At 40.1% G+C, this 23,299-nt stretch overlaps 1 long non-coding RNA gene across 1 annotated transcript; it reads left to right on the top strand.

Annotated features, from left to right (window-relative positions):
* The first annotated feature begins 3,531 nt into the window (after positions 1 to 3,531).
* Positions 3,532 to 13,989, top strand: LOC114032585. The gene is made up of 3 exons (XR_003567851.1): positions 3,532 to 3,619; positions 12,245 to 12,523; positions 13,873 to 13,989. It is a non-coding gene; the product is annotated as an uncharacterized LOC114032585 (long non-coding RNA).
* The last annotated feature ends 9,310 nt before the right edge of the window (positions 13,990 to 23,299 follow it).

Below are 23,299 nucleotides of genomic sequence, written 5' to 3'. Positions count from 1 at the left end.
ATGGCCAATTCAAGAATTTGTTTTGCTTGAATATGCGTATTTGTTATAAGGGCTTGGTTTTTCTATCAGGGAGGGTGGTGGGATGTGGGAGGGAGAGAAAAAATCAATTAAAATAAAAATGTTTTTTAAAAGAGAAAATTTGTTACTGGCATCTAGGTGCAATCCAATAATTTGACTGAGAAATTACCGATCCTTCCTCTGGAGTGTTTGGCCTGGAGATTGTTAGCACTTTCCAACCAGTCTGGAGCCCATCAGCAGATGTACCATACCATCATGGAGGCCACACCTATTCCAACACAGGGAAGAATAAGAGATAAGCTTCCAATCTCCCCAGGATTTCAGTGCCATCCACCATTTCACATTATTAATAATATAGTACACGTAAGAAACATGTAAGAAAAACACCATTGGAGATGCCGTCTAAGAGATGAATGAAACAAGGTGCAGGTGTGATTTGGAACTCTTTGATGAGGGCAAAGAGCTATTGAAGAGGATTAAGTCACTGCTTTCTGAAAGGCCCAAGGCTGTCACCTCAGAGTTAAAAGACTATATCACCACTACGATGAAGGACATGCTAAAGAAATTCAGAGTGAATATCACTATGAATCCCACAACAGTCACTCCCTATGTCATTGTATCTAAAGAGTGTGAGACAAGGAGATGACTGGTGATCTCAGCCCAACAGTACTGAAAAATCTCATTATTTTGTCCTTGGTCAGCAGAACTTCATCTCTGGTAGATGCTACTGGGAGGTGGCTCTAAGTGAACAACCTCAGTGGGCATTGGGGATCTCTAGTAAGTACCTCAGCAAGAGGCAGACAACCCAGTACTCAGCTGAGCATCTGTACATGTTTTGCTGTGACAAGAGGGGAGATGATTTCTACCTGGTCACCTGACTTGGATTAGTTTACCAGCAAATAAAATCCCTGTGCCTATAATTGATATATTTGGATTAAACTGCCAGAACTCTCCTGTTCTATAATGCTTCAAAGGTTCCCTCATCTATACCTGTCAGGCCTCTCTTCTCTTCTAATCCCCTAGTGCCACGTACAACATTTGGGCCCATGACCATCTGTCCAGTGGAATGTAGGATCTGTGGGAATGGCTGTCTCTGAGCCTGAGCATCTTTTTGTGAAGGAACCCCATGAATAGTCAGGTTTACTGATTACAGTCACTGTAAACACAATACAGTCACTGGCACAGAGAACAGAGACATCTTCAGCCTCTGCTGAACATCAACCCCTTAGGAGAAGCGAAGGAGCTAATTCACTGATAAGTATAAGACTGCCAGGTCAGGGGCATCATTCCCAAGTGTCTTATATTCTACCACTTCCAATGCATAGTATGTTGATTTGTCATCACAATATCTATTATCTATGTTTTATTGTATTTGAAATTTATTTCTTTAAACATTTCCTAATTATGTTTTAATTTGGCTCTGGCCTCACTCCAGAGTTTTGCCGACATATTTGACACCTCTAGCCTAGGCTCCAGTAGACACCTCAGCCAGGTTGACATTGGACCATCAGTAACTACTCTTTGAGCAGAGACATTGGAGAAATCATGAATTTATATAACTGTATTATTGTCCAGTTCACATCTCTGAATTTCCCCAACAATAGTGTGAGATACTTTTTCAAATACTTAACTAAAATTTATAAGCTATATCTAGAGCATTCCTCGGATATGCCAGTTTACTAATTTTCTCAAGAAAAAGAAAGGAAATTAGGCACAAACAGTTTTTGGATAAAACTGTGCTGGCTTTTTTGAGATCATTGCTTCCTTTTCTATGTGTTTACTATTTAATGATAGGCTCTAGAATTTTGCTTGTTCAAAGTCAAATTCATTGGCCTATATATAGCTCAGACATTGTACCACCACCACCACCACCACCACCCTCCTTTTTCCTCCTCTGCTTCTTGGTACCTCTCCCGTTCTCCGTGATCTTTCAAAGATCATTGTTGGTGGTTGACAAACACATCTGTCATCTCTACTGGAAACTCTAGTGTTGAACTTATGTGTATATCTCTTCAGGATAATCAGGGTTTTCTGGTAAGTCCTGAGTCTCTGATGAGAAGGTCTTTCAGAAACAACTTGGGCTACACGTCTATACATCTTTTCTGAGATTTTGCCTCATAATCCTCGGATATTTTGGGGAGCCAAACTTTAGCAGTATAAATTCAATTAGGGAACAGCATTCTAATTACCTTCTTCTGGACCTGCTCCAACTTGTGGTTAGTTAATTGATACCAACTATAGCATCTCAGAAATACCTATTTCTCTGTAATATTCTTTGGATTGACACTTTGTTTTTTATTTTCAGAAATTCTGGACAGTTTTTCTGTGTTATTTCTTGCATTATGGTGTTCAAGTGTTCTGTTTTGTTTTGTTTCATTTGACTCATCAAATCCTTCTGGGAAACCTATGATACTTTAATTGTCTCTAGCACCCTATTTTAGAGATTAATTTGTTTTATTGGTAACTTTAACTTGTTACCTTGTTACACTTCTTGGTGTCTTAGCCTGTGGAGATAACTCCAATTACTTCTTGAACGTAATTATTATTTGGGGGAGTTTTGAGCATTTGGGAGGATCAGAGAAATATCAAGTCTTCCATCTTGTTGGTCATGAGAAGTCTAAATACCTATTTCTAAAAGCTAATGATCACAAAGGGGAAGCACACTCATGGAGAATCATGAGCTACATCGCATTAAAAAGATGCCCCTAACCCCGTATTGTTAGCCCTGGAATCCTGAGCAGATCTAGAAACCTCCTTCTGGGAACCCACTTGCCAAGGGGAGTAGAGATTGGAATATTCACCTCAACATATGTGCTATAAGTTTATGACTCTACCCCTAAACTCACATTATGAACAATTCATGTAGCGCTGTGAAAAGTGATACAAACTTACGTTCTTCAATATCCTGAACTACAAATTGACTGCTGGGTTGGTGAAGAAAATTTCCTTCACCTTTAGCCCACATTGTTCTCTTTAAAGGCAAATGTGTATTCTCTTTCCATCTTTCCCAAAACTGGTTTATAGATGTAAATGTTTGTCCCTTTCAGATTCTGGCAAAATTTCAGGAATGACTGAGGCAATGAGATGTTATTCAGACTGGGAGCAGTCCAACTTGTGCCTTGAAAAATATGGGAAATTTTTATTAGGTTCAGTTGTACCTAATAAAAGGTAAGATATCGTACTCAACTGGGTATAGAAATTTATCTTAACCTACAGGAAGTAAAAGGATGGGAGGGGTGATAGAAGGAAGGGCAGATTGAGGAAGGCAGTAGTCAGAAGCAAAACGTTTTTGAGAAGGGACAGGGTGAAAGGAGAGAGAGAGAGAATAGAATAAACAGGGAGGAAATAGGATGGAGAGAAATACAGTTAGCAAGCATAACTGTGGAAAATAAAAGGTAAGATACTAAGATGTTCATCAGCATATTAAAAACCTAGGAGAGAGTGACCTGCAAGACAATCAATTTATCTCTGACTCTTTTCCCCATCTACTCATCTACATGGACAAAGAGACTTAGAAGTTTAAAAAAACTGGAGGACCTCAAACCCCAGAGATGGTTGGTGATTATTAGTCTTATGGCCATAGACTAATCATGACTGAGAGGTGAGCATTTTGGAAATGTACTAGATGGTCAGTATAAAGTCAGGTAAGTTCTCAAACCAAAGGAATCCAGCCCTACACCAGGAAAAATTACCCAAAGACAAGGCTAACCTTAAGGGCATTTGCTTTCTTTCTTTTTTTTAAATTTATTTATTTTTAGTTTTCAACATTTACTTCCACAAGATTTTGAGTTTCAAATTTTCAACCCATCTTGCCCCTCCCCCCACCCCAAGATGGCTGCATTCTGAATATCCCTCCCCCTAGTCTGCCCTCCCTTCTATCTCTCCCCTCCCTTCTCTTATCCCCTTCCCCTTCCCCTTCAATTTTCCTGTAGGGTAGGATAGATTTCTGTATCCCATTTCCTGTATTTCTTATTTTCCACTTGCATATGAAAACATTTTTTTTAAACATGTGTTTTTAAAACTTTGGGTTCCAAATTTTCTCCCTTCCTCCCTCCCCACCCACCCTCATTGAAAAGGCAAGCAACTTAATATAGGTTATACATGGGCAGTTATGCAAAACACTTGCATAGTAATCATGTTGCGAAAAACTAACTTTATTTCCCTTAATCCTATCCCACCCCCCCCATTTATTCTATTCTTTCTTTTGACCTTGTCCCTCCTCAGAAGTGTTTGCTTCTGATTATCCCCTTTCCCAATCTACCCTCCTCTGTATCATTCCCTTGCTCTCTTGTCCCCTTCTCCCCCTATTTTCCTGTAGGGTAAGACAGATTTCCATACCCAATTGAGTGTGTATGTTATTCCCTCCTTAAGCCAAATCGTATGAGAATAAGATTCACTCATTCACTCTCACCTTCCCCTGTTTCCCCTTCACGGTAAGAGCCTTTTCTTTTCTGTTTGTTTGTTTTTTTTGTGAGATAATTTACCCTGTTCTCCCACTCCCTTTCTCCTTCTCCCAGTATAATCCTCTCTCACCCCTAAATTTTATTCTCCAGATATGACCCCTTCATCTTCAACTCACCCTGTGCCCTCTATCTATCTATATCTATATCTATCTATATCTATATCTATATCTATACATACATATAATTTTTTCCCTCCAACTACCCTAATACTGACAAAGGTCTCATGAGTTATAAATATCATCTTTCCATGCAGGAATATAAACAGTTCAACCTTAATAAGTCTCTTATGATTTCTCTTTCCTGTTTACCTCTTCATATTCCACTTGAGTCTTGTATTTGAAAGTCAGATTTTCTATTCAGCTCTGGTCTTTTCATCAAGAATGTTTGAAAGTCCTCTATTTCACTGAATGACCATTTTTTCACCTGAAGGATTATACTCAGTTTTTCTGGGTAGGTGATTCTTGGTTGTAATCCTATCTCCTTTGCCCTCCAGAATATTATATTCCAAGGGGCATTCACTTTCCAAGATGACCCACAGTTCAAATATCTCAGCATGAAAGGCTGGGGCAGCTAGATGGTGAAGTGGATAGAGCACTGGCCCTGGGTTCAGGAAGACCTGAATTCAAATCTGGCCTCAGACACTTAACACTTACTAGCTGTGTGACCCTGGGCAAGTCACTTCACCCCATTGCCTAGCCAAAAAAAAAAAAAGGAAAGAAAGAAAGGAGAAAAAAAGAAAGTGCCATGTCTCAGGGCCATAGCCTTCAGAGGGTAGAACAGGGAAAGTTTCTGTTGGTCCTATGATGAGGGTGTCTGTTCTTTATGAAAGAACACAGCAATACCCCAGTTAGGGATTGCAGCTGAGTCACATATAGAAGGTAGAGACTATGGCTGTTCTATAAGGAGCAAGCCAAAATTATCATCAGAGTAAGATGCCCATTACAGACCATTCCCTTTGGAGGGGCTAGGCAATGGGGTTAAGTGACTTGCCCGGGGTCACACAGCTAGTAAGTGTTATGTGTCTGAGGCCGGATTTGAACTCAGGTCCTCCTGAATCCAGGGCCAGTGCTCTATCCACTGAGCGACCCAGCTGCCCCTTTTTTCTTTTTTTTTCTTTTTCTTTTTCTTTCTTCAGATACACTACCAATAAGGAGGCAAGTGAGAATAGCATAAGAACTGGAAAGGCCTTAGAGCCCAGAAGAATCAGAAAGATGAGTAGCAGCTTTGGCTCCCTAAGTGTGTGCCTCTACCCTGGTGAACTCTTATGTATATGCATGCATTCTTCCCCGTGCTGATGTAGTTGTGGCAAATTGAACCACAGGTCTATCAGAGAAGTATTTTGAAGTAATCCATGGGGGCTTGTGAAACATAGCCTTCATATAAGAATATGAAATATTTACAATAGGAATCCACAGTGTATCTTGAACCTTGGCTAATTGTCCCCTGGGAGACCCAAATTGATGATAGGGTAATGTAGTCTCAGGAGTGTTACATAATTAAACTATTATTAGCCTGGTTTGATTCCCCAGAGACTGATCTCCATGGGTGACTACAAGCTAAATACAAGGCAATCGTGTGACCCAAAAGTACTTGATCCCCACCGTTAACAATATAAATACAAAGACTAAGATTGACTTATTATCATTCACCTGCCAACAATGCACAAGACTCTCACTTCTCTCTTCCTACACCCACTGTGGTCTACACTCTCTCTTCCATTCCTCCTACTTCCCTTTCTTGTCTCTGTCCTGCTTCTCCTATAAACCATTTCTAACGAAAAGATTGTTCATGCTGAGCCAGCAGAATGGCTTTCTGCAGTGTAGTGCTTGACAAAGATGCTTTTGTCCTCAAATATAGGAAGCTGTAGGTGCTAAAGAAGGGGCATCTGCAGAATTTGGGGAGACGGTCAGAAAAGGTCACCCTCTGAAATGGAAGCCAATAAAACTTAAAATGGTTAAGATTGGTTAAACACAAACGCAAATGACCCTGAGAGACATCTCCCAGATGCATTGTTAATGAGCTTCCTGAATCTTAGCAAGGATTCTAGAGAAACTCCCTAAAAAGAAAAGGCATCCATTCAAGTTGTGACTGGTGTGATATAATTAATATATGGGGCAGCTAGGTGACGCAATGGGTAGACTGCCAGGCCTGGAGTCAGGAAGACCCAAGTTCAAATCTGGCCTCAGACTGTAGCTGTGTGACCCTGAGTAAGTCCCTTAACCCTGTTTGCCTCAGTTTCCTCATCTATAAAATGAGCTGGAGAAGGAAATGGCAAACCACTCCAGTATCTTTGCCAAGAAAATCCCAAATGAGGTCATGAAGAGTCAGATGACCGAAATGACTGAACAACACAATGTAATATTATATACTGTAATATAAATATCTAGCATTGATGTAACATTTTAAAGTATGCAAAGCTCTTTACATACACTATCTCATTCCATTTTCACAACAGCATTGCTATGGAGTTGCAATAATTACCCCCATTTAACAGATGAAGAGACCGAGGATGAAATGTCAAATGACTTGCCCCACCTGGAATCCAACAACTAGTTAAGTATCTGAGGCAGGATTAAAACCCTGGTCTTGCTGACTCTAAGTCTAGCTTTCTATTTACAGCACCCCTAGTAGTCTACATAAGCTACAATGCTGGACATAGTTGCACGTCTTTCTTAAGGAAGTACCTTAATTACAAAAGTTTTGGTGACTAATATGTATTTGTAACAGAGATTTCTAGTGGCCCTTCTTCCTTCCCCTCCTTGAAGAGGTAAAAAAAAAAGTCAATGAGACATGAGAAGCTGTGTGCAGGCATGCAAACCTACACATCTCCAAGATTCCTGGATCCTTTGCCTTTCAAGAGATTCCTACCCATCATTGTGAGCCACCTTTTTTTTTTTTTTGCAAGCCATGCTTTTCTTGCAGACAGTGAACAGATGGCCACTTGCTTGTTGGATTGTTCATCATCTTACTGCTTGCTGCTGCTGCCCCTGCAACCCAAAAGAACAAGCTAAGCCATCCTAGATAGTTGTGGTGATTGGAAAGCAATGCAGAAAACCCAGGGTGGAGATGAAAGTTGAATTGGACAAATAAACCAGCAGTGATATATGGGATCATTGTTCTAGGAGACCAGGTGGTGAATGTCATGAAAACTTTACACATTGGTGGGATCTGTCTTCTGGCTTCAATCTTCTTTTCCTGTTTCTCTGCTTGCAGAGACTATCTGCCTGGCAACTCCAGCTCCTAATCCTTCTCCCCATGGTCCAGGAGCCGTTAGGAAGATCTGCAGGAAAGATGATTTGGGCAAAGTAGGATTTCTGCAGTTTTTCTATTGCAATAGTTAGAGTTATTCACTTTGCTATGTTTTAATAAATAGTCAAATGTCTGACTCTCTGAATGAGGTTGATCAGAAAGAGGTTTCCTAAATGTGGGATGGGAAAAGGTATAGTGGAAAAGTGTGTAGGTGAGGGCCTCCTGTTAAGAAATGGGGATACTTGTGGTCATTGAGAAACTAGACAAGTGCGTTAGACATGCTCTGACATTACCAATTGACTGGTCATTTGAAGTTAGTATCACCTGATAGTCAAAATATCTTCTACACTCCCTATATAAGTGATTAAATGATTGTTTTTCTGTAGGCGGCATATAGCAAGATATGAGCCAGGTATGGGCTGCTATAGCTACAACAATACTTATCAACCATATGCACAGTCAATAACATAGTCACATATGGGAAAGAAAAAAGAGCCAATCATAGAATTTATAGATATAAAGAACTTTACAGAAAATCTAGTCCAAGTCATTCATTTTATAAATGAAGGGAAAAAAAATGATCAGCCCAAGATCACAAAGAAAGAAAAGGACAGAGTGAGAATTTGAATAGATCCTCAGATATCAAATCTAAGGTTTTTTTCACTCAAATGCTTGACTTATCTAGTGTTTGTAACACTGTTCCAGAGAAATTATGGTCTGAGGCTAATAAATGATATTGGTTGTTAGACCAAAATATGTTGAGAACAGAATGCATCAAGTTATCACAACAGGTTTCTACTGACCCACTGATTAAAAAGTTCTTAAACAATATCCAATTTCCACTTCCCTCATTCTTTTTGAGGGAGTCCTCTGGATCTTCCAAATTCACCAGGTCACCTGGACACTTCCACATCAGAATACTCTTTTGCTAATATCAAGAAAGAATGAACTCAGAGAAGGGGTTATGTATTCATGGCCACCATGCTGGGAGATGGAGCAGCTATGGCTTTCTCTCACCTGGCCTTTCGAGGCAACTCAAAGTAATCCTGCCTCCTCCTAGCTGTAAGAGAGAGAGATGAAGGATGGAGCAACCCTTTGGTATACCCACTGAATTCCAACCAGCAACCCTTAAGCCATCAATTCTTTTGGCTTCAGTAACCAATTAGAGAACTCTTCATCATCTCATAGTATAAACACCTGAGTCAACATGGCTCAAAGTTAGCCCAACCCAAGCTTCCATGTTATCACTTACACTGAAGTCTGGCAGGAAATATCTGCACATGCTCCAAAGACCGGCCTCAATAGATGATCGATATCCATTAAATGAGGCTCAGTTGAATGGCATGGAAGGAACAAAGAGTAATTTCATGATGTGCCTAATGCCCTGGTCACATCACTCCTTTGCTCAGAAATTTTCAGAGATAACCCTTTAGCCTTTATCTATTTAACCCCATCATGTGGGTTACTTCAGATATGCCATCGAACCACCTGACCAGCTCTGCCACTAACTGCCCGTATCTGACCTTTGGCAAGAAACTTAACCTCTCTGGGTAACAGTTTCTTCAGTTGTAAAGTTAGCCATCTGCCTCTGTGTGAATTAGGGTGTGGGATAGAGAGGGAAGGGGGTTAGAGGAGCATCAAAAGAGAAGAGGGAAGAGGAAAATAATTAAACTGAAAGAGAGAGATTTGGAGTGGATTCCCCATGTAAGGCTGAAGCAAAGGAAAGAAGACATGACTAGAGTTGGCCCATCCTTTGCTCTCTTTCTTGCCTGTCATCCCACAGTAAGTTAAACCAAGGAATACCATCTATGGCTAGCCATTACTGTAATTGTGTTTGAATGAAAAATCATTTAAAGGATTTTACATGTATGCTTTTATGGGTTTCTTTTTTCAAGACTTTTTTAAAATTTTCATTTCGTTTCTTAGTAACTGAACTCAGGGAAAGTAGAGATATTTCTACTCCTAATGACTCATGTAAAGAGATCTTTCTGAAGAAAGGCAGGGGATAATGCAGGCCTCTTTTTTTTGTCAAGATAGATCCAGAAAGTCTTGCAGGAAATTAGAGCCAGGCATAGAGAGAGAAACTATAGATATACCATGGAAGAAATCAACAAAGCAGATAGGCAAACATGAGTGCTCGATACCTTAAGGCCCTGGACTTGTTCTTATGTCCAGAGACTGCCCTCGCCTCTCTGGACTTCTGTACGTCCTTGTATTTACGCCAATAACGAAACTAAATAGGTGAGCAGAGGAGTTTCCTCTCTACACTTGAGAAATGCGTGTTTCTTGGAGCAGAGGGTGGAATTAAATACTTCACCACACAGGCTTGGGGGACCCGAATCATGACTTTGTAGTATATTAGTGTTGAGTAAGAATGGATGGCTCCAGCTGCCATAATAAAAAGATTAATTTAGGGCATAAAGTTAAGTTGTACAAATGGCTAGGTCCTTGGAATGCCCTGCTTTCCTTATGGACTATCCTTTCCACCCCCTCTCTACCCAGAAACCATCCAGCAACCAGCCTGCCTTTCCATCTTAGCTCTCATTCCCTTTCACTCTAGTCATCCTGGTATGGTTCGGTTTACATTTGCTTTTTTCTCAGCTTAGACACTGCCTTCCCCCCCCCCCCCCCACCAGGTTGGGATTGTTCTTCCTCCTAACCCAGGGTTTGACTAAGCAGAGAAGGAAGGATTTCATCTTTGCCTTAGAATCCTTGCACCTCACAAAATGCCTGATACATATTTGTTGATTGATTGATTGATCTTGTCTGTGAACCTCTCCCTGGAAGGAGCAGAAACTGAAGGATACAAAGTTCACAAATGTAACCCAAGACAAAGGAGAGTTAGAGACCTAATCCATTAGTACCATTTGGAAATCTTGAGGATTAGGAATACGACCGAGCTTTCATGACCTGATTAGGTGCCATACTTACATACCAATAATGGTTTTTGCCAGTGCAAATAAGCTCTTTGTATTACATACAGATACCAGCCTAGATAGTCTGAAAGCAGGTTTGTTTTTTTAAACCAGGAAATTGATTGCTACCGAAAGTCTACTGGGAACTTACCAATGTGAGATTCATTATCATTTTCAGCTTTTGGAGTTTGGGGCCTAAAACATCTTGTCACCAAGACACCATATACATCATGCTCCTTACCCATTGCCTTTAAGGCAATGGGTAAGGAGCATGATGTATGTGACTTACTTAGATTTTAGCAAGTCTTGTGGTAAAATATCTCATACTATTCTTATGGAGAAGATGGAGAAATGTGAACTAGACAATTCAAAATTAGGTGGGTTTAGAACTGATTGGAAGGCTAGACCCAAAGAATAGTTGTTAATACTTCAATGAAAAAATGGCAGGAAGTCTCCTAGTGGATTGCCTCTGAGATCTCTGCTTGGCCCAGTAGAGTTAACATTTTTATCAATGACTTGAATAAAGGCATAGGTAGCATGTTCATCAGATATGCAAATGAAACAAAGCTGAGAGAGACAGCTAACTTAGGGGATGAGAAAGATAGAAGCCTAAGGGATCTTGAAAGGCAAGAGCTTTGGGCTGAATCTGATTAAATGAAAAGCAATAGAGATAAATGTAAAATCTTGCTTTTGGATAAAAAATTCAATTTCCTCAGGGCAAGATAGAGGAGGCATGGTCAGACAGCTGTTTGTCTATAAAATATCTGGGGCTACAAGGCCACTGTGAGTCAGTGGCTTAATGAGACAGTCTACAAAGTGAGCGGGATCTTGGGCTGGATTAAAAGTCATCTCTGCCAGGAATAAAGAGTCCCCATTATGCTCTGCCTGCTCTTGCCAATCCTTATTCAGAGTATCACATTCACTTCTGGGTGCTGCAGTTGAAGAAAGGGCATTGTAAGAGATGGGGAGGATGGGGAAGGGCCTCGAATCCATGGCATATGTGGACTGGTTGAAGGAAATTTGGTTGCTTAATCTGGACAGGAGAAGATTCTGGGGAGCTATGGTAGCTGTGTTCGAGTATTTGAAGGTTTGCTACGTGGAAGTGGGTTGGCTCAGTGGATAGAGCACCAGCCCTGGATTCAGAAAGACCTGAGTTCAAATCCAGCCTCATTCACGTACTAACTGTGTGACCCTGGGCAAATCACGTAACCTTGATTGCCTACAAAAAAAAAGTTATTCTGTTTGGTCTCGGAGGACAGAACCAGAAACAATGAGAGGACATAAAGAGGCAGAAAAAACTTCATAACAATCAGAACTTTCCAAAAGTGGAATGAGAAGCCTGGAGTAGGGCTTGATCTCTGGAGCTCTTTGAGCAGAAACTGAATGAACACTTGTGACATCTGTTATAGGGGGGATTCCATTTGTGTCTGAGTTGAGGTCCTTGAAACTATCAAATTCTTTGATTCAGAGCAAAAAAAAAAAAAAGGAAATAAGGTCAGGCTGGAGTGTTCTTTTCTTGCTAAAGTCATCCTGGCTCCCTGTTTCCTTTCTAGATGTTAAAAAATCATCTCTTTAATAACCTGTTTCCACCTTTCTCAGGAACCAAAGTCAAGCTCATTAGAGTTGCCTTTTTTGAAAATCAGAACACACGCCCTTCTCCTGAACTTCGACGCCCCTCCTGCTTGGCATCAGCACGGAAACTTTGACCTGCCCCACTTGGCTTCTCTTTGGGCAGTAGGGTGGTTCCCTCCTCCTCCAGGCCCCATCATAGAGGGCCGGGACGTGGTGTGGATACCCCATTGGCTTTAAGCTGCCTGATACTGCAGCTCAGAAGACCCCAGCCACCAGTCTCAGCCCCACCAATAACAGGGATTTCAGGTATGTGCTACCACACCTGGCTTCACCCTCATTCTACAGGAAAAAAAAAGGAAAAAAAAAACGATTGAAGTCTATAGAAATTGCCTGGTGTCTCTCCATTGATTAATAACAGAGCTCCTACCCTTTTCCCATTATACTGTGCCTATGCCTCCTGCTTGAAGACGAAGAAGAAAAAAGGCCACAAGTCAACAAGAGGTAACAGGCAGATCAATTCCACTTATCGGGGGTATGCCCTAAGGGAAGGATAATGGCCTCAGAATGGACAATAGAGACAGAATTTTCTCTGTAGCATGGATTCACCAAGGACCAATTTCACAGCGATACACTATTTGCCTGGACCTCGAGACAACTCAGGAATAGAGAACCCTAGTGCAAAAAATTTACACAGATGGAAATCACCTTCCTGATTTACTTTTGTAAAAGAGAGTTATCCCAACAGAGCACACGATCATCAATATACAAAAGAATATGCCCAGGGATTTAAAATGTCCCAGCTACATTGGTTCCATGCCACCACAAGATCCCACATGACTGATGTAGCTATGGTACACAGTGAATAGTATGCTGAGCCTGGAGTCAGAAAGACTTGAGTTGAAATTCAGCCTTAGACACTTGCTAGCTGTGTGTTCTTGGGCAAGTCACTCAACCTCTGTTTGCTTGAGTTTTCTCAACTGTAAAATGGGGATAATAACAGTACCAACTTCCTAGGGTTGTTTTAAAGATCAAATGAGATAATATTTGTAAAGTTCTTATTAGCACAGTGTCTGACATGTAGTAAACTAGCTCTTATTATTATTGTTCCCTTACTAGGTTTGCTTTCGCCACTCTCAGTCTACAATGTCATAAAGGCTTGTTTATACCTCAGTGCTTAACGATGCACGCTCTGTATACAGTCTTGGCGTTGGAAATGCCAACACATTCTTCTGGTGCAGCGATGATACCTACTTCCTCCCACTTAGGTAGTTTATCTCTGCTGCTTTCCTACTTTGCTCACAGAGTTTGCACACGATGTGGCTTGAATTTCATAGAAATAGGACTTTAAAAATTGAAATACAATGCTCTTAACTGCATTTGAATCAGTGGTCACCATATTAGCAGCAGCAAGTAACCTTAGTCACAAAGGAAATCAAACACCACGCATAGATCAAACATCTAGCTTTATAATAGGCAGGAAGTGGAGTGATTTATTCATCTGGTTTTTTGGTTATGGGCAAAACCTGTGTTTATTGTTGTAGGTAAACAACAAGTACTTTCCAAAAAAAAAAAATCACCCAACTAGCAGCACTGTATGGATTTAGAGACGAAAGGAGCATTGGTGATGATCTTATGCCACCTCTTTCATTTTGCAGGTGAAGAAAGCAGGAATCGAGATGGATAGAGCCCAGTTTTGACTCTCTCACTCACTGGTCTTATTACACGGTTGAGCAGATCACTTGATTGCAGGGCTGTTAAATCGATGTACAAAATGCTCTTTTCAGAAATAAAGGAAGATAATTTATTTGAAAGATATCCATTGCTCTTGGCTGGGTTATGCTGATATAATAAATTCATAAATTGGTTCACAGATTTATTCTAATGTCAATCAAGTTACCTTGGAAAAACCTTCTAGAACTAGACAAAATAATGACAAAATTAATTTGGAAAAACAAAAAAGTCAACAAGTCAAAGAAGCTGAAAAAAAAGGAATAAAGAGGGCCTTGCATTACCAGATGTCAAATATAATCATCAAAAGTATTTGGTATGGGTTAAAAATTAGAAAAATTGATCAGTAGGAAAGACTAGGTAAGCAAGAGCCAGAAGGAACCAAACATGATAGGTAGATAGATAGATAGAGCATCTGTTAAATACTTACTATGTGCCAGACACTGTATTAAACTCCGGGGATGCAAATATAAGGAAGCAAGATATTGCATGCCCTCTAGGAATTTACATACATTCTAGTGGGGGAAGATAATACTTAACAAGGAACTGGAAAAGGGGAAAGGAAGTGGCTTGTTGTGGAGTTGACTACGAAGTGGCATGAAACCAGGTTGAGAGGAGGAGATAAAATGAAAGCTCACTGAACAGAGACTGATGCTTGACAGAGACAAGAATACAAATGACTGAACTGAGATTCTTTATATGATAAGAACTACTGGGAAAACTAGAAAGAAGTTTGGTGAAAATTAGATTTAGACTCAACTTATGTGCCTTATACCGTGATAAGTGCCAAAAGAATATATATATGTATGTATGTGTGTGTGTGTGTATACTGCAAACACAAATAAAAAATAGAAGGAAATATATTTCACAACTATGACAATTTTTGCTTACACAAAATTTAAAAGTTTTTGCACAAACAAAATTAATACATCTAGGATAAGAAGAAAAGCTACTGATTGGAGGAAAATTTTTGCATCAGAGGTCTCTGACAAAGTTCTTATCTAAGATAGATGAATACGTAAAGATATTATCTATCAATATTAAATAGATATGTGATAGATATAGATATATGTGAATATATCTGTAATTTATATCTTAGTTCCCACTGTGAGTACATGTATATCTCTCTATATGTACATATATATATAGTAAATGTATCTATGTACATATAATATATATATATACATGCATACACACAGAGAACTGAAATAAATATATAAGAACAAGAAGTATTCTTCAGTAGATAATTGGTCAAGTGATATGATCATGGAATTTTCAAAAGAACCACAAATAATCATATGAATCATTATTTTAAATCACTAAAAAGAGAGAAATTTAAATTAAAACATCTATAAGGTACTGCCTCATATCCATAAGATTGGAAAACATGACAAAAGACAAAAATGGTAAATGTTGGAGGTACTATGGGAAGATAGGCATTCTAATGCATTATTAGTAGAATTGTGAATTGATGTAATCCTTACAGAAAGCCACTGGGAAGTTACTGGAAAAGTCACTAAATTGTATGTAATCTTTGATTCAGTAGTATAGGTATAATCCATACTATTAGGTATGTACCCCAAAAAGGTTAAATATAGAAAGAAAGGTCCCATGTATACAAAAATGTTTGTAGCATCTATCTTTTTGGTATGAAAAAAAAATAAGCTAGAAACAAAGTGGATGCTTTTCAGTTGGGGGAATGGAAGAACAAATTGTGACATATCAATGCGATGCAATATTATTGTGCTCTAAGAAGATATTAAAAATCCAGAGAAATTTGGGTAGTGTGAACTACTGCAGTGAAATAACTAGAACCGATCACAGTGACAACCATCAAATAAAAATAAAAAAAGAACATTAAAAGACATCAGAATTCTGATCATTGTTGTGGCTAGCTTTGACTTCCAATCAGTGATGGTGAAACATGCCTCCCTCCTCTTGGTAGATAACAGGAACAAAATGAGGTGGATGCTGTCAGACATAGACAAGGCACCATTTTGTTTTGCTTAAACTTTATTACAGATAAGGACTCTACTAGGAAAAGTGACATAAATGAAAAAACTATCAATGAAATATAAAATATTTTAAAACAACATCTAACATTATTAAGTGCTTTTTATGTGATGAGCTCTGTGATAGGTGCTGAAGTAGATACAAAGTTTAGATTAAAAACTTGGTGGCGATCTGGTCTAATTGGAGGAGAGAGGGGGAGGTAAACCATTAAAAAAAGTATATAATTAGAGACATCTATGTGATACCTGAGGGGCAGATTTATTAGCAACTAAAGAGATAATTAAGACTTCCTGGAGGAGATGGCAGGTGAGTGGGGCTGTAAATATTTGGTATGAGCTCAAGAGGCTGTGAGAGAGCTATAGGGAAGATACCAGATATAGACAGGAACCTGAGCAAACACGTGCAAGCATGAGAGTGGCAATCTTACACTTGCTGAGGGACATTATTTCAAGGTGTCATTGTTGCATTTGTGAGTTCTGAATGGAGTAAATCTGCTTGTCTTCTCCCACCTCCAACAAATCTCAACTACACTGAGTTGGGGTGGGTGATTTCTCCCCCTAGTGAGATCCAGACTTTTTTTTTGCATGAGCTTGAGTCTCTCATCTCCATAGCAATGTTCATGACCCAGGTGCTACTTTGGGCACTGAATGAAAATCTGCTGTTCTTATTCTAGGTTGCTTTTACTTCTTCCTTCTGGGACCAAGCATGTCCATGTGACAGCTCTTCCTGTCCCCACCTAAATAGGGCAATTAGGTGGTGCACTGGATAGAGCACTGGGCCTGGAGTCAGGAAGATCTGAGTTCAAATCCAGCTTCACATACTTCTTAGCTGTGTGACCCTGGGTAAGTCACTTAACTTCTGTCTGCCTCAGTTGACTGGAGAAGGAAATGACAAACCATTCCAGCATACTTGCCAAGAAAACCCCAAGGACAAAATGGTCCACGGGGTCACAAAGGGTAAGACACAACTGACTTGCTTCTAAAAAATGATCTCTGGAGGCTTTTTAGAGATAGCTTTTCTTCCACAGGTAGATGTGAAAGCTCTGACAACTTCTGGCTACTACCATGCTCTGGTACCAGCAGGCTGCTAGGTTACCATAGGCCAGAGTTAAAACTGGCCATTTGGAGACCCCAGGCAAGAAATGTGCCCTCCAATCAGCTTTTAAAGACAAATTCAGGGGGGATGAGGAGAGCCCTCCTCACCTAGAAGACATAATGTTCTAGGCAGGCAGGCTCTGGGACACCACTCTGTCATGAGGATAAAGCAATTCTAGATTGCCAGTTCCCCATATTAAGAGTAGAGAAGATACCTTCATTTGGCTACAGGTGCAGAATGAGAGAGAGTAAATTTAGGAAGAACTTCCTTTGGGAGTGAAGGAGAGGGAGAAAATTCCCTATTTTAACTAATTATTCTTTTTAACTTGGTTAGGCTCAGTTGTTTCTAGCTGTTGAAATAGCACAAGTGCAGTCAACCCTCCTAAATTACAGTCCCCTGGGACAAAGCCCTGATCGTCTGCTCTGGCCAATTGACTGATTGGTCATAGATTTATAGCTGGGAGGAGCCTCAGAGGTCCTCTCGTCCAGCCCCTACATTTTACAGGGGAAGAAACTGAGGCCCAGAGGAGTTTAAAAACTTGCCCAAAGTCACCCCTATAGTAGTAGGAAAGCCAGGCACTTTCACTCCAAAGCCCACGCTCTTTCCACCATTCCGTACTGTCTTCCAGGCTCTGCACAGGGCTTAAGCCAGTCATGAATTTAGGTGCTTTCTAAACCTAAGTGACCTCATCGTAGCATATGCTCAGCCTCTTATTAAGGCTGGTCTGGGGGAGGGTCGAGGGGAAACCCTGAATCTCTCAGCACAGTCACACAGCCACGCTTTGTTTGCTCGTCAGTTAGGAGTACTGAGGTGTTGGTGGAAGATAAAAGCAGTGAGAGACAGGCCTTCAGTTTAGCACGCAGTATTTCCTGTTGCTCTCTCCCATTTCCTGTCCTCAGATTTTACTTCACTATCACATTCTTTCCTTTTATTGATTGAGTTTTCTCCTATTATCATAAAGATCTCAGGAGTAGCGGTGACTGTAATGTTCTTCCATGGCTATTATGCTTAAATGAGTCAGACCCAGAAAGCACCTTCCAGATCATCTGGTCCTACCCCATCATTTTACAGAGGAGGAAACTGAGGCCCAGACAGATTAATTCATTTCTCCAAACTCAAATAAGCAGCAGAACCAGGATTTAAACCCAATCCTTTTGACTCTGAATGTATCCCCACTATTCCTTCTTTGTTTAGAGTTCCCCTAATAGCCTGGGTAGAATGTTTCTGGGATCCCCATGGGAGCTGTATTTAGGATCAGATTATCAAAGAGTCACAGATTTAAAGCTGGAAAGGTCATTTGGTCCAAACCCCTTGTTTTACAAATGAGGAAACCAGATCCTAGAGAAGTTAATTGACTTTGCCAAGATAACACTAGTAAGTATCTGGGTTGGGAATTAAAGCCCCAGGTTGTCTTGATATCAGATTCAGGTCTCTTATCCACTGTACTATGTTTTTAGGTATGCTGGGTGTCTTGGAAATAGAAACTCAGAATAGTCTATACAATGTGGTATAAATAAAAGGAGCACTACGGGAGGGGAATAAACATTTAAACAGGGCCTACTATGTGGTGGGCACTGTGCTTAGCACTTTACAAATATCATCTCATTTGAGATTCGTGACAGCCCTGAAAGTCAGATGCTGTAATGATCCCCATTTTACAGTTAAGGAAACTGAGGTTAATGACTTGCCCAGGGAGCAAACATCTAGTATGCATCTGTGCCTAGATCTGAACTCAGGTCTTTTTTACTCAAGGCCCACCGTTCTATCCAATACACAACCTAGATCTGGACTCAGAAGTCCTGAGTTCGATCCTTATTCTGCTATTTGTATTATCTAGGAGTAAGCGGCTTAATTTTCTTAACTAGGTGTCAGTTTCCTCATCTGTTAAAGGAAATTCTTTTCCTGGGATCTGGGAACTTTAAAAAAAAATTATGAGAACCGTATTTAAATATTGAGTCCCTTTGTAATGCCATGTATTTTATTTTCTGCATATAAAAGTGTTATTCTAAGAAAGGTTCCATAGACTGTACCAGACTGCCAAAGGGGCCCATGCTGTTGGTTAGTCATTTTTCAGTCTACTCTTCATGAACCCATTGGGGGTTTTCTTGACAAAGATACTGGAGTAGTTTGGCATTTCTTTAGCTTATTTGACAAATGAAGAAACTGAGGCAGATGGGGTGCAGTGACTTGCCCAGGATCACACAGCTAGTATCTGAGGCCAAATTTGAACTCAGGAAGATGAGTCTTCCTGACTTCAGGCCTGGCACTCTATCCACTGTACCTCCTTGCTCTCCGTAAGGGATCCATGACACACGTACAAAAATTAAGAATCTCTGGATCAATTTATCCCTACTTATCTGGAATCTCCTCTCCTGGGCCACTCAGACAGACTTGAGATTGCTTTCCCTGTTCCTCAGCTGCTAGAATCTTTCCTTCTAAGGTGACTGGCCATTTACTTTGTATGTATCATTTATATCCCTATTTATTCACATATTGAGTGCCACCATTGGAACATTAAGTTCCTGAGGGCAGAGCCTCTTTTTGCCTTTCTTTACAAGCACTTGCCCATTGCCTGACTCAGAGTAAAGAGCCTAAAAAGAGCTGGTGGACTGATTGATGAAGTGGTTGCTGTGAGCTGGGTACCGCTAAGATGGGAGGGGGATCCAGGAGAGCCACAGGTGTTAGAAGTAACTAGAGGAAGCCAGTGTATCTTACTGCTTTCCCAGAGTCAAATATAAATGACTTTTGCATCCTTCTTTATCTGATTTGACCCACGTTTTCCTCCCCAGACCCTGATTCAGAATTGATCTTGTTATGGAAAATAAAAAAACTTCAATGGTTCTGGGATCTCTTTGATACAGTGGCTGCCTGAAAAGGTACAGTCCCTGATTGCAACCCAGCCATACCCCTCTAAACCTGTGGGATACCCCTCCCTTTCATTCCATAAAATTTTCTCTCAAAGAGCTATCCAAAGCTACCTACCTATGGGGATGCTAAGTGGTGCAGTGGACAGAGTGCAGGGCTTGGAACCAGAAATCTAGCCTCATGTGCTTTCTAAGCAGATAACCCTGGGTAAGTCATGTGACCTCAACCTGCCTCAGTTTCCTCATCTGAAAAATGAGGATAATAATACTATCTACCTTCTGGGGTTGTTGTGAGGATTGAATTATATTTCTAAAGTACTTAGCACAATACCTGGAAGACAGTAGGTACTATATAAATGCTAGCTATACTATTATTATTATTGCTATTACTCAATATGGCTGCCTTCTGAAAGATTTTTGACATCTGAGATCCTCTGCCCTCACAGCACAACCTCCTCTGCTGATTGATGATTTCCAGAATGAGTATTTGCTATGCCAATTGAGAGAAATGATTATTTCTTTCCTGTATCAATAACTAATTATTGAATTAGGACCAAGTTTTTTCCTCTTTTCTACTGCCTCATCCAGATAATCAACCAGTGTGGGAAATCTTTCTCAAAGACTTATCCAGCTAGGACGACTAAGATCTAATCAAAGATCATAAATAAATTCCAAGTTCAAGCAAATGAGTGGATTCCTGCTCATTGTGTTTACTCAGACAAGTCTGGGAGAATGTGTTTTTTCCCTTTTGTCAGATAGGTAATATGGACATTGATATCTTTTTGACCAAGATTTGGATATTCTGTGTCGTATACCTTGGAATATAACCCACCTCTCATATTATTCATTCATTATTTATTGATACATTGACACATGATACATGATTCATGAATTGTTAACCAAGCACAGTTGATTGCCACCCTCAGAAATACCGACTTTTCCAAGGGCATGTAAGTTGTGAGCCCACTACCATAAGGGTCTTTGGCATTCAAGAGTGCCACTGACTTCTTCTATTAATAAAATGCTAACCTTATTAATAAAATTATTAATTACCCAGAAACTATGTCCCTTGAATGTTTTAAGCATCGCAGAATTATTAGTTGACTTTTAAATGATACATTTAAACTCACAAAACATTTTAAATGCATTATCTCATGTGATCCTCCCAACAACCCCACAAGGTAGAAGGTATCACTGCACCCAGTTTATTATTGTAGTTGTTAAGTGGTGTCTGACTCTTTGTGATCACATAGACCACAGCATACCAGGCCCTTCCGTCCTCCACCATCTCCCCAAATCTGTCCAAGCTCATGTTCGTTGCTTCTAGGACACTATCGTTACATAGGAGGAAGCTGAGGGTCTTCAAGGTTAAAGAACTTGCCCAGGGTGGCACAGTAGAAAAGGACTCTGGATTCAGTTAGAGGGCCTGGGTTCAAAATCCACCTTTGACACTTGCTGCTTGTGTGACCTTAAGTGAGTCCCTTTACCTCTCTAGGCTTTGATTCCTCGTCTGTAAAGTGAGTAAATTGGGCTAGCTGGCTTTTAAGGTCCCTTCAGGATCTAAATCTATAACCCTATTGTCCTCTAAGTGTCTGAGTAGAATCTGAATCTAGATCTCCAACCCCAAGTCCTAAGCTCTATACACTAAGCTAGGCTTCCTCTTCCACTTCTTGCATGCTGCTCCTTATTATTACTCTGCTGCAGCCAATCCATTCCCAGCCCGCACAACTCCATTACCCTTTGAGTCATCCACAATTTTAATTCTTAAGAGATTGTGGTATCTCATGATTTTTCAGTGATATAGCATCCCCCAAAGATTGCTAGCAGTGAGAAGTTGGGTTTCTGTGAATGGGAGCAGGTTAGGGTCACCCTAAGCATTGTTTGATTTTCCAGATGTGATCCAGTCCTGTTTCATGGGTAGCAGGGAGGCTCAATGGATGAAATGTAGGCCTTGGAGTCAGGAAGATCTGAGTTCAAGTCCAGCCTCTATGTGACCCTGAGCAAGTCACTTAGCCCCTGTTTGCCTCAGTTTCTTCATCTGTAAAATGGACTGGAGAAGGAAAGGACAAATAACTCTAGAATCTTTGTCGAGAAAGATGGGATCACGATCCAAACGAGATCACGAAGAGTCAGGCCCTACTGATCAACAGCAATAAAACCTATTTCTTCCTCATGTTCAATTCTGGGCCCGACTCATTGTTCATCTGTAGGACTTGTCTAATGTAGATGTATTTATGCATCAACTCAGTGGGCTGCCCATCTAGCTGTCCATATGAGCAGACATAATCGAGTCATTTTTCTTTTGTTTGGCTTTTTCAGGATGGGGTATTTGGCTGATCCTAGTAGCATTCTGGGGCCTGAGGAAATCACAATAGAATTCCCTAACAGGAGCAATGGGGGCACTTTCCTGTCTATAGCACGGATCTTTACCTGTGGTCCTTGGACTCCAGATTTCATAAACTTGGGATCCATGAACCTGGATAGGAAAAATTTACATATTTATTTCAACAGAATTGTTTTCTTTTGTAATTCTATGTATTCAATTTTGTACATTTAGAAACATGATTCTGAGAAGGCAAGAATAGGCTTTATCAGACTGCCCAAGGATTCCATGATACCAGAAAGGTAGCTTATTGAGATTTCATTTACTTAGACTCTGAACAGGATGCCAGAGGCTTCATTTAATAATACAGTAATAATCAGAAGATTGCTGAACAAATTTATCTCTGACTACATCTATTAACAAATTATATATGATCTTAACAAATATATGAAAGACATCTTATTGAAGGGGAGACCTTCCAGCTATATCTTGCTCTATTAAATTGAATACTTTAAAAATAGTTAATAAGCAATAAACACAGTGGAATCTCATATTCCTTGTACTTTTCAGTCCATACTGTGACTGTGGTCTGCTATAGAAAGTCAGTTTTGAAAGCCTGTCTGTTCCCTTCTCAGACTTTCATCAAGGATGCCCTTGACGTGTGTATAGATCATTCTCATGTGGAGTTTGGATAAGAAACTGGCATATAGATCAGCAGGTACTGCTACATTCTCAGTTGTCTCCTTAATAAGAATACTATCCATTATTTTTTTTTAATTGCCAAGTATCTTCCCTTTTTTCAGATATTTTAAAAACTAATGTCTCCATGCTTTCGAAATTGCTCTGGTTCCAGCATTGTTCTCCTGTGGGTGCGCTGGTCTGGTTCAGTTGCTCTTCTTGACTTCATTTTCTTAACTTCTGTTCCTATTTTTTTCATCAGGCTTGGGAAACTACAGTCCAAATGTATTGTTTCCTCTGTCATAGATGATGAGAATAGGTGCACATGGAAATGCTAGGTCTTTCACATTTTTTGGTCTATTATTCTCCTCCCAGGTTAAT

This window comes from Vombatus ursinus, unplaced genomic scaffold (genome assembly GCF_900497805.2).
Source record: "Vombatus ursinus unplaced genomic scaffold, bare-nosed wombat genome assembly UNPS02005459.1, whole genome shotgun sequence".
Lineage (NCBI taxonomy): Eukaryota > Metazoa > Chordata > Mammalia > Diprotodontia > Vombatidae > Vombatus > Vombatus ursinus.
Note: the sequence above shows the minus strand (reverse complement) of the source record. Positions and strands in the feature narration are given on the sequence as shown.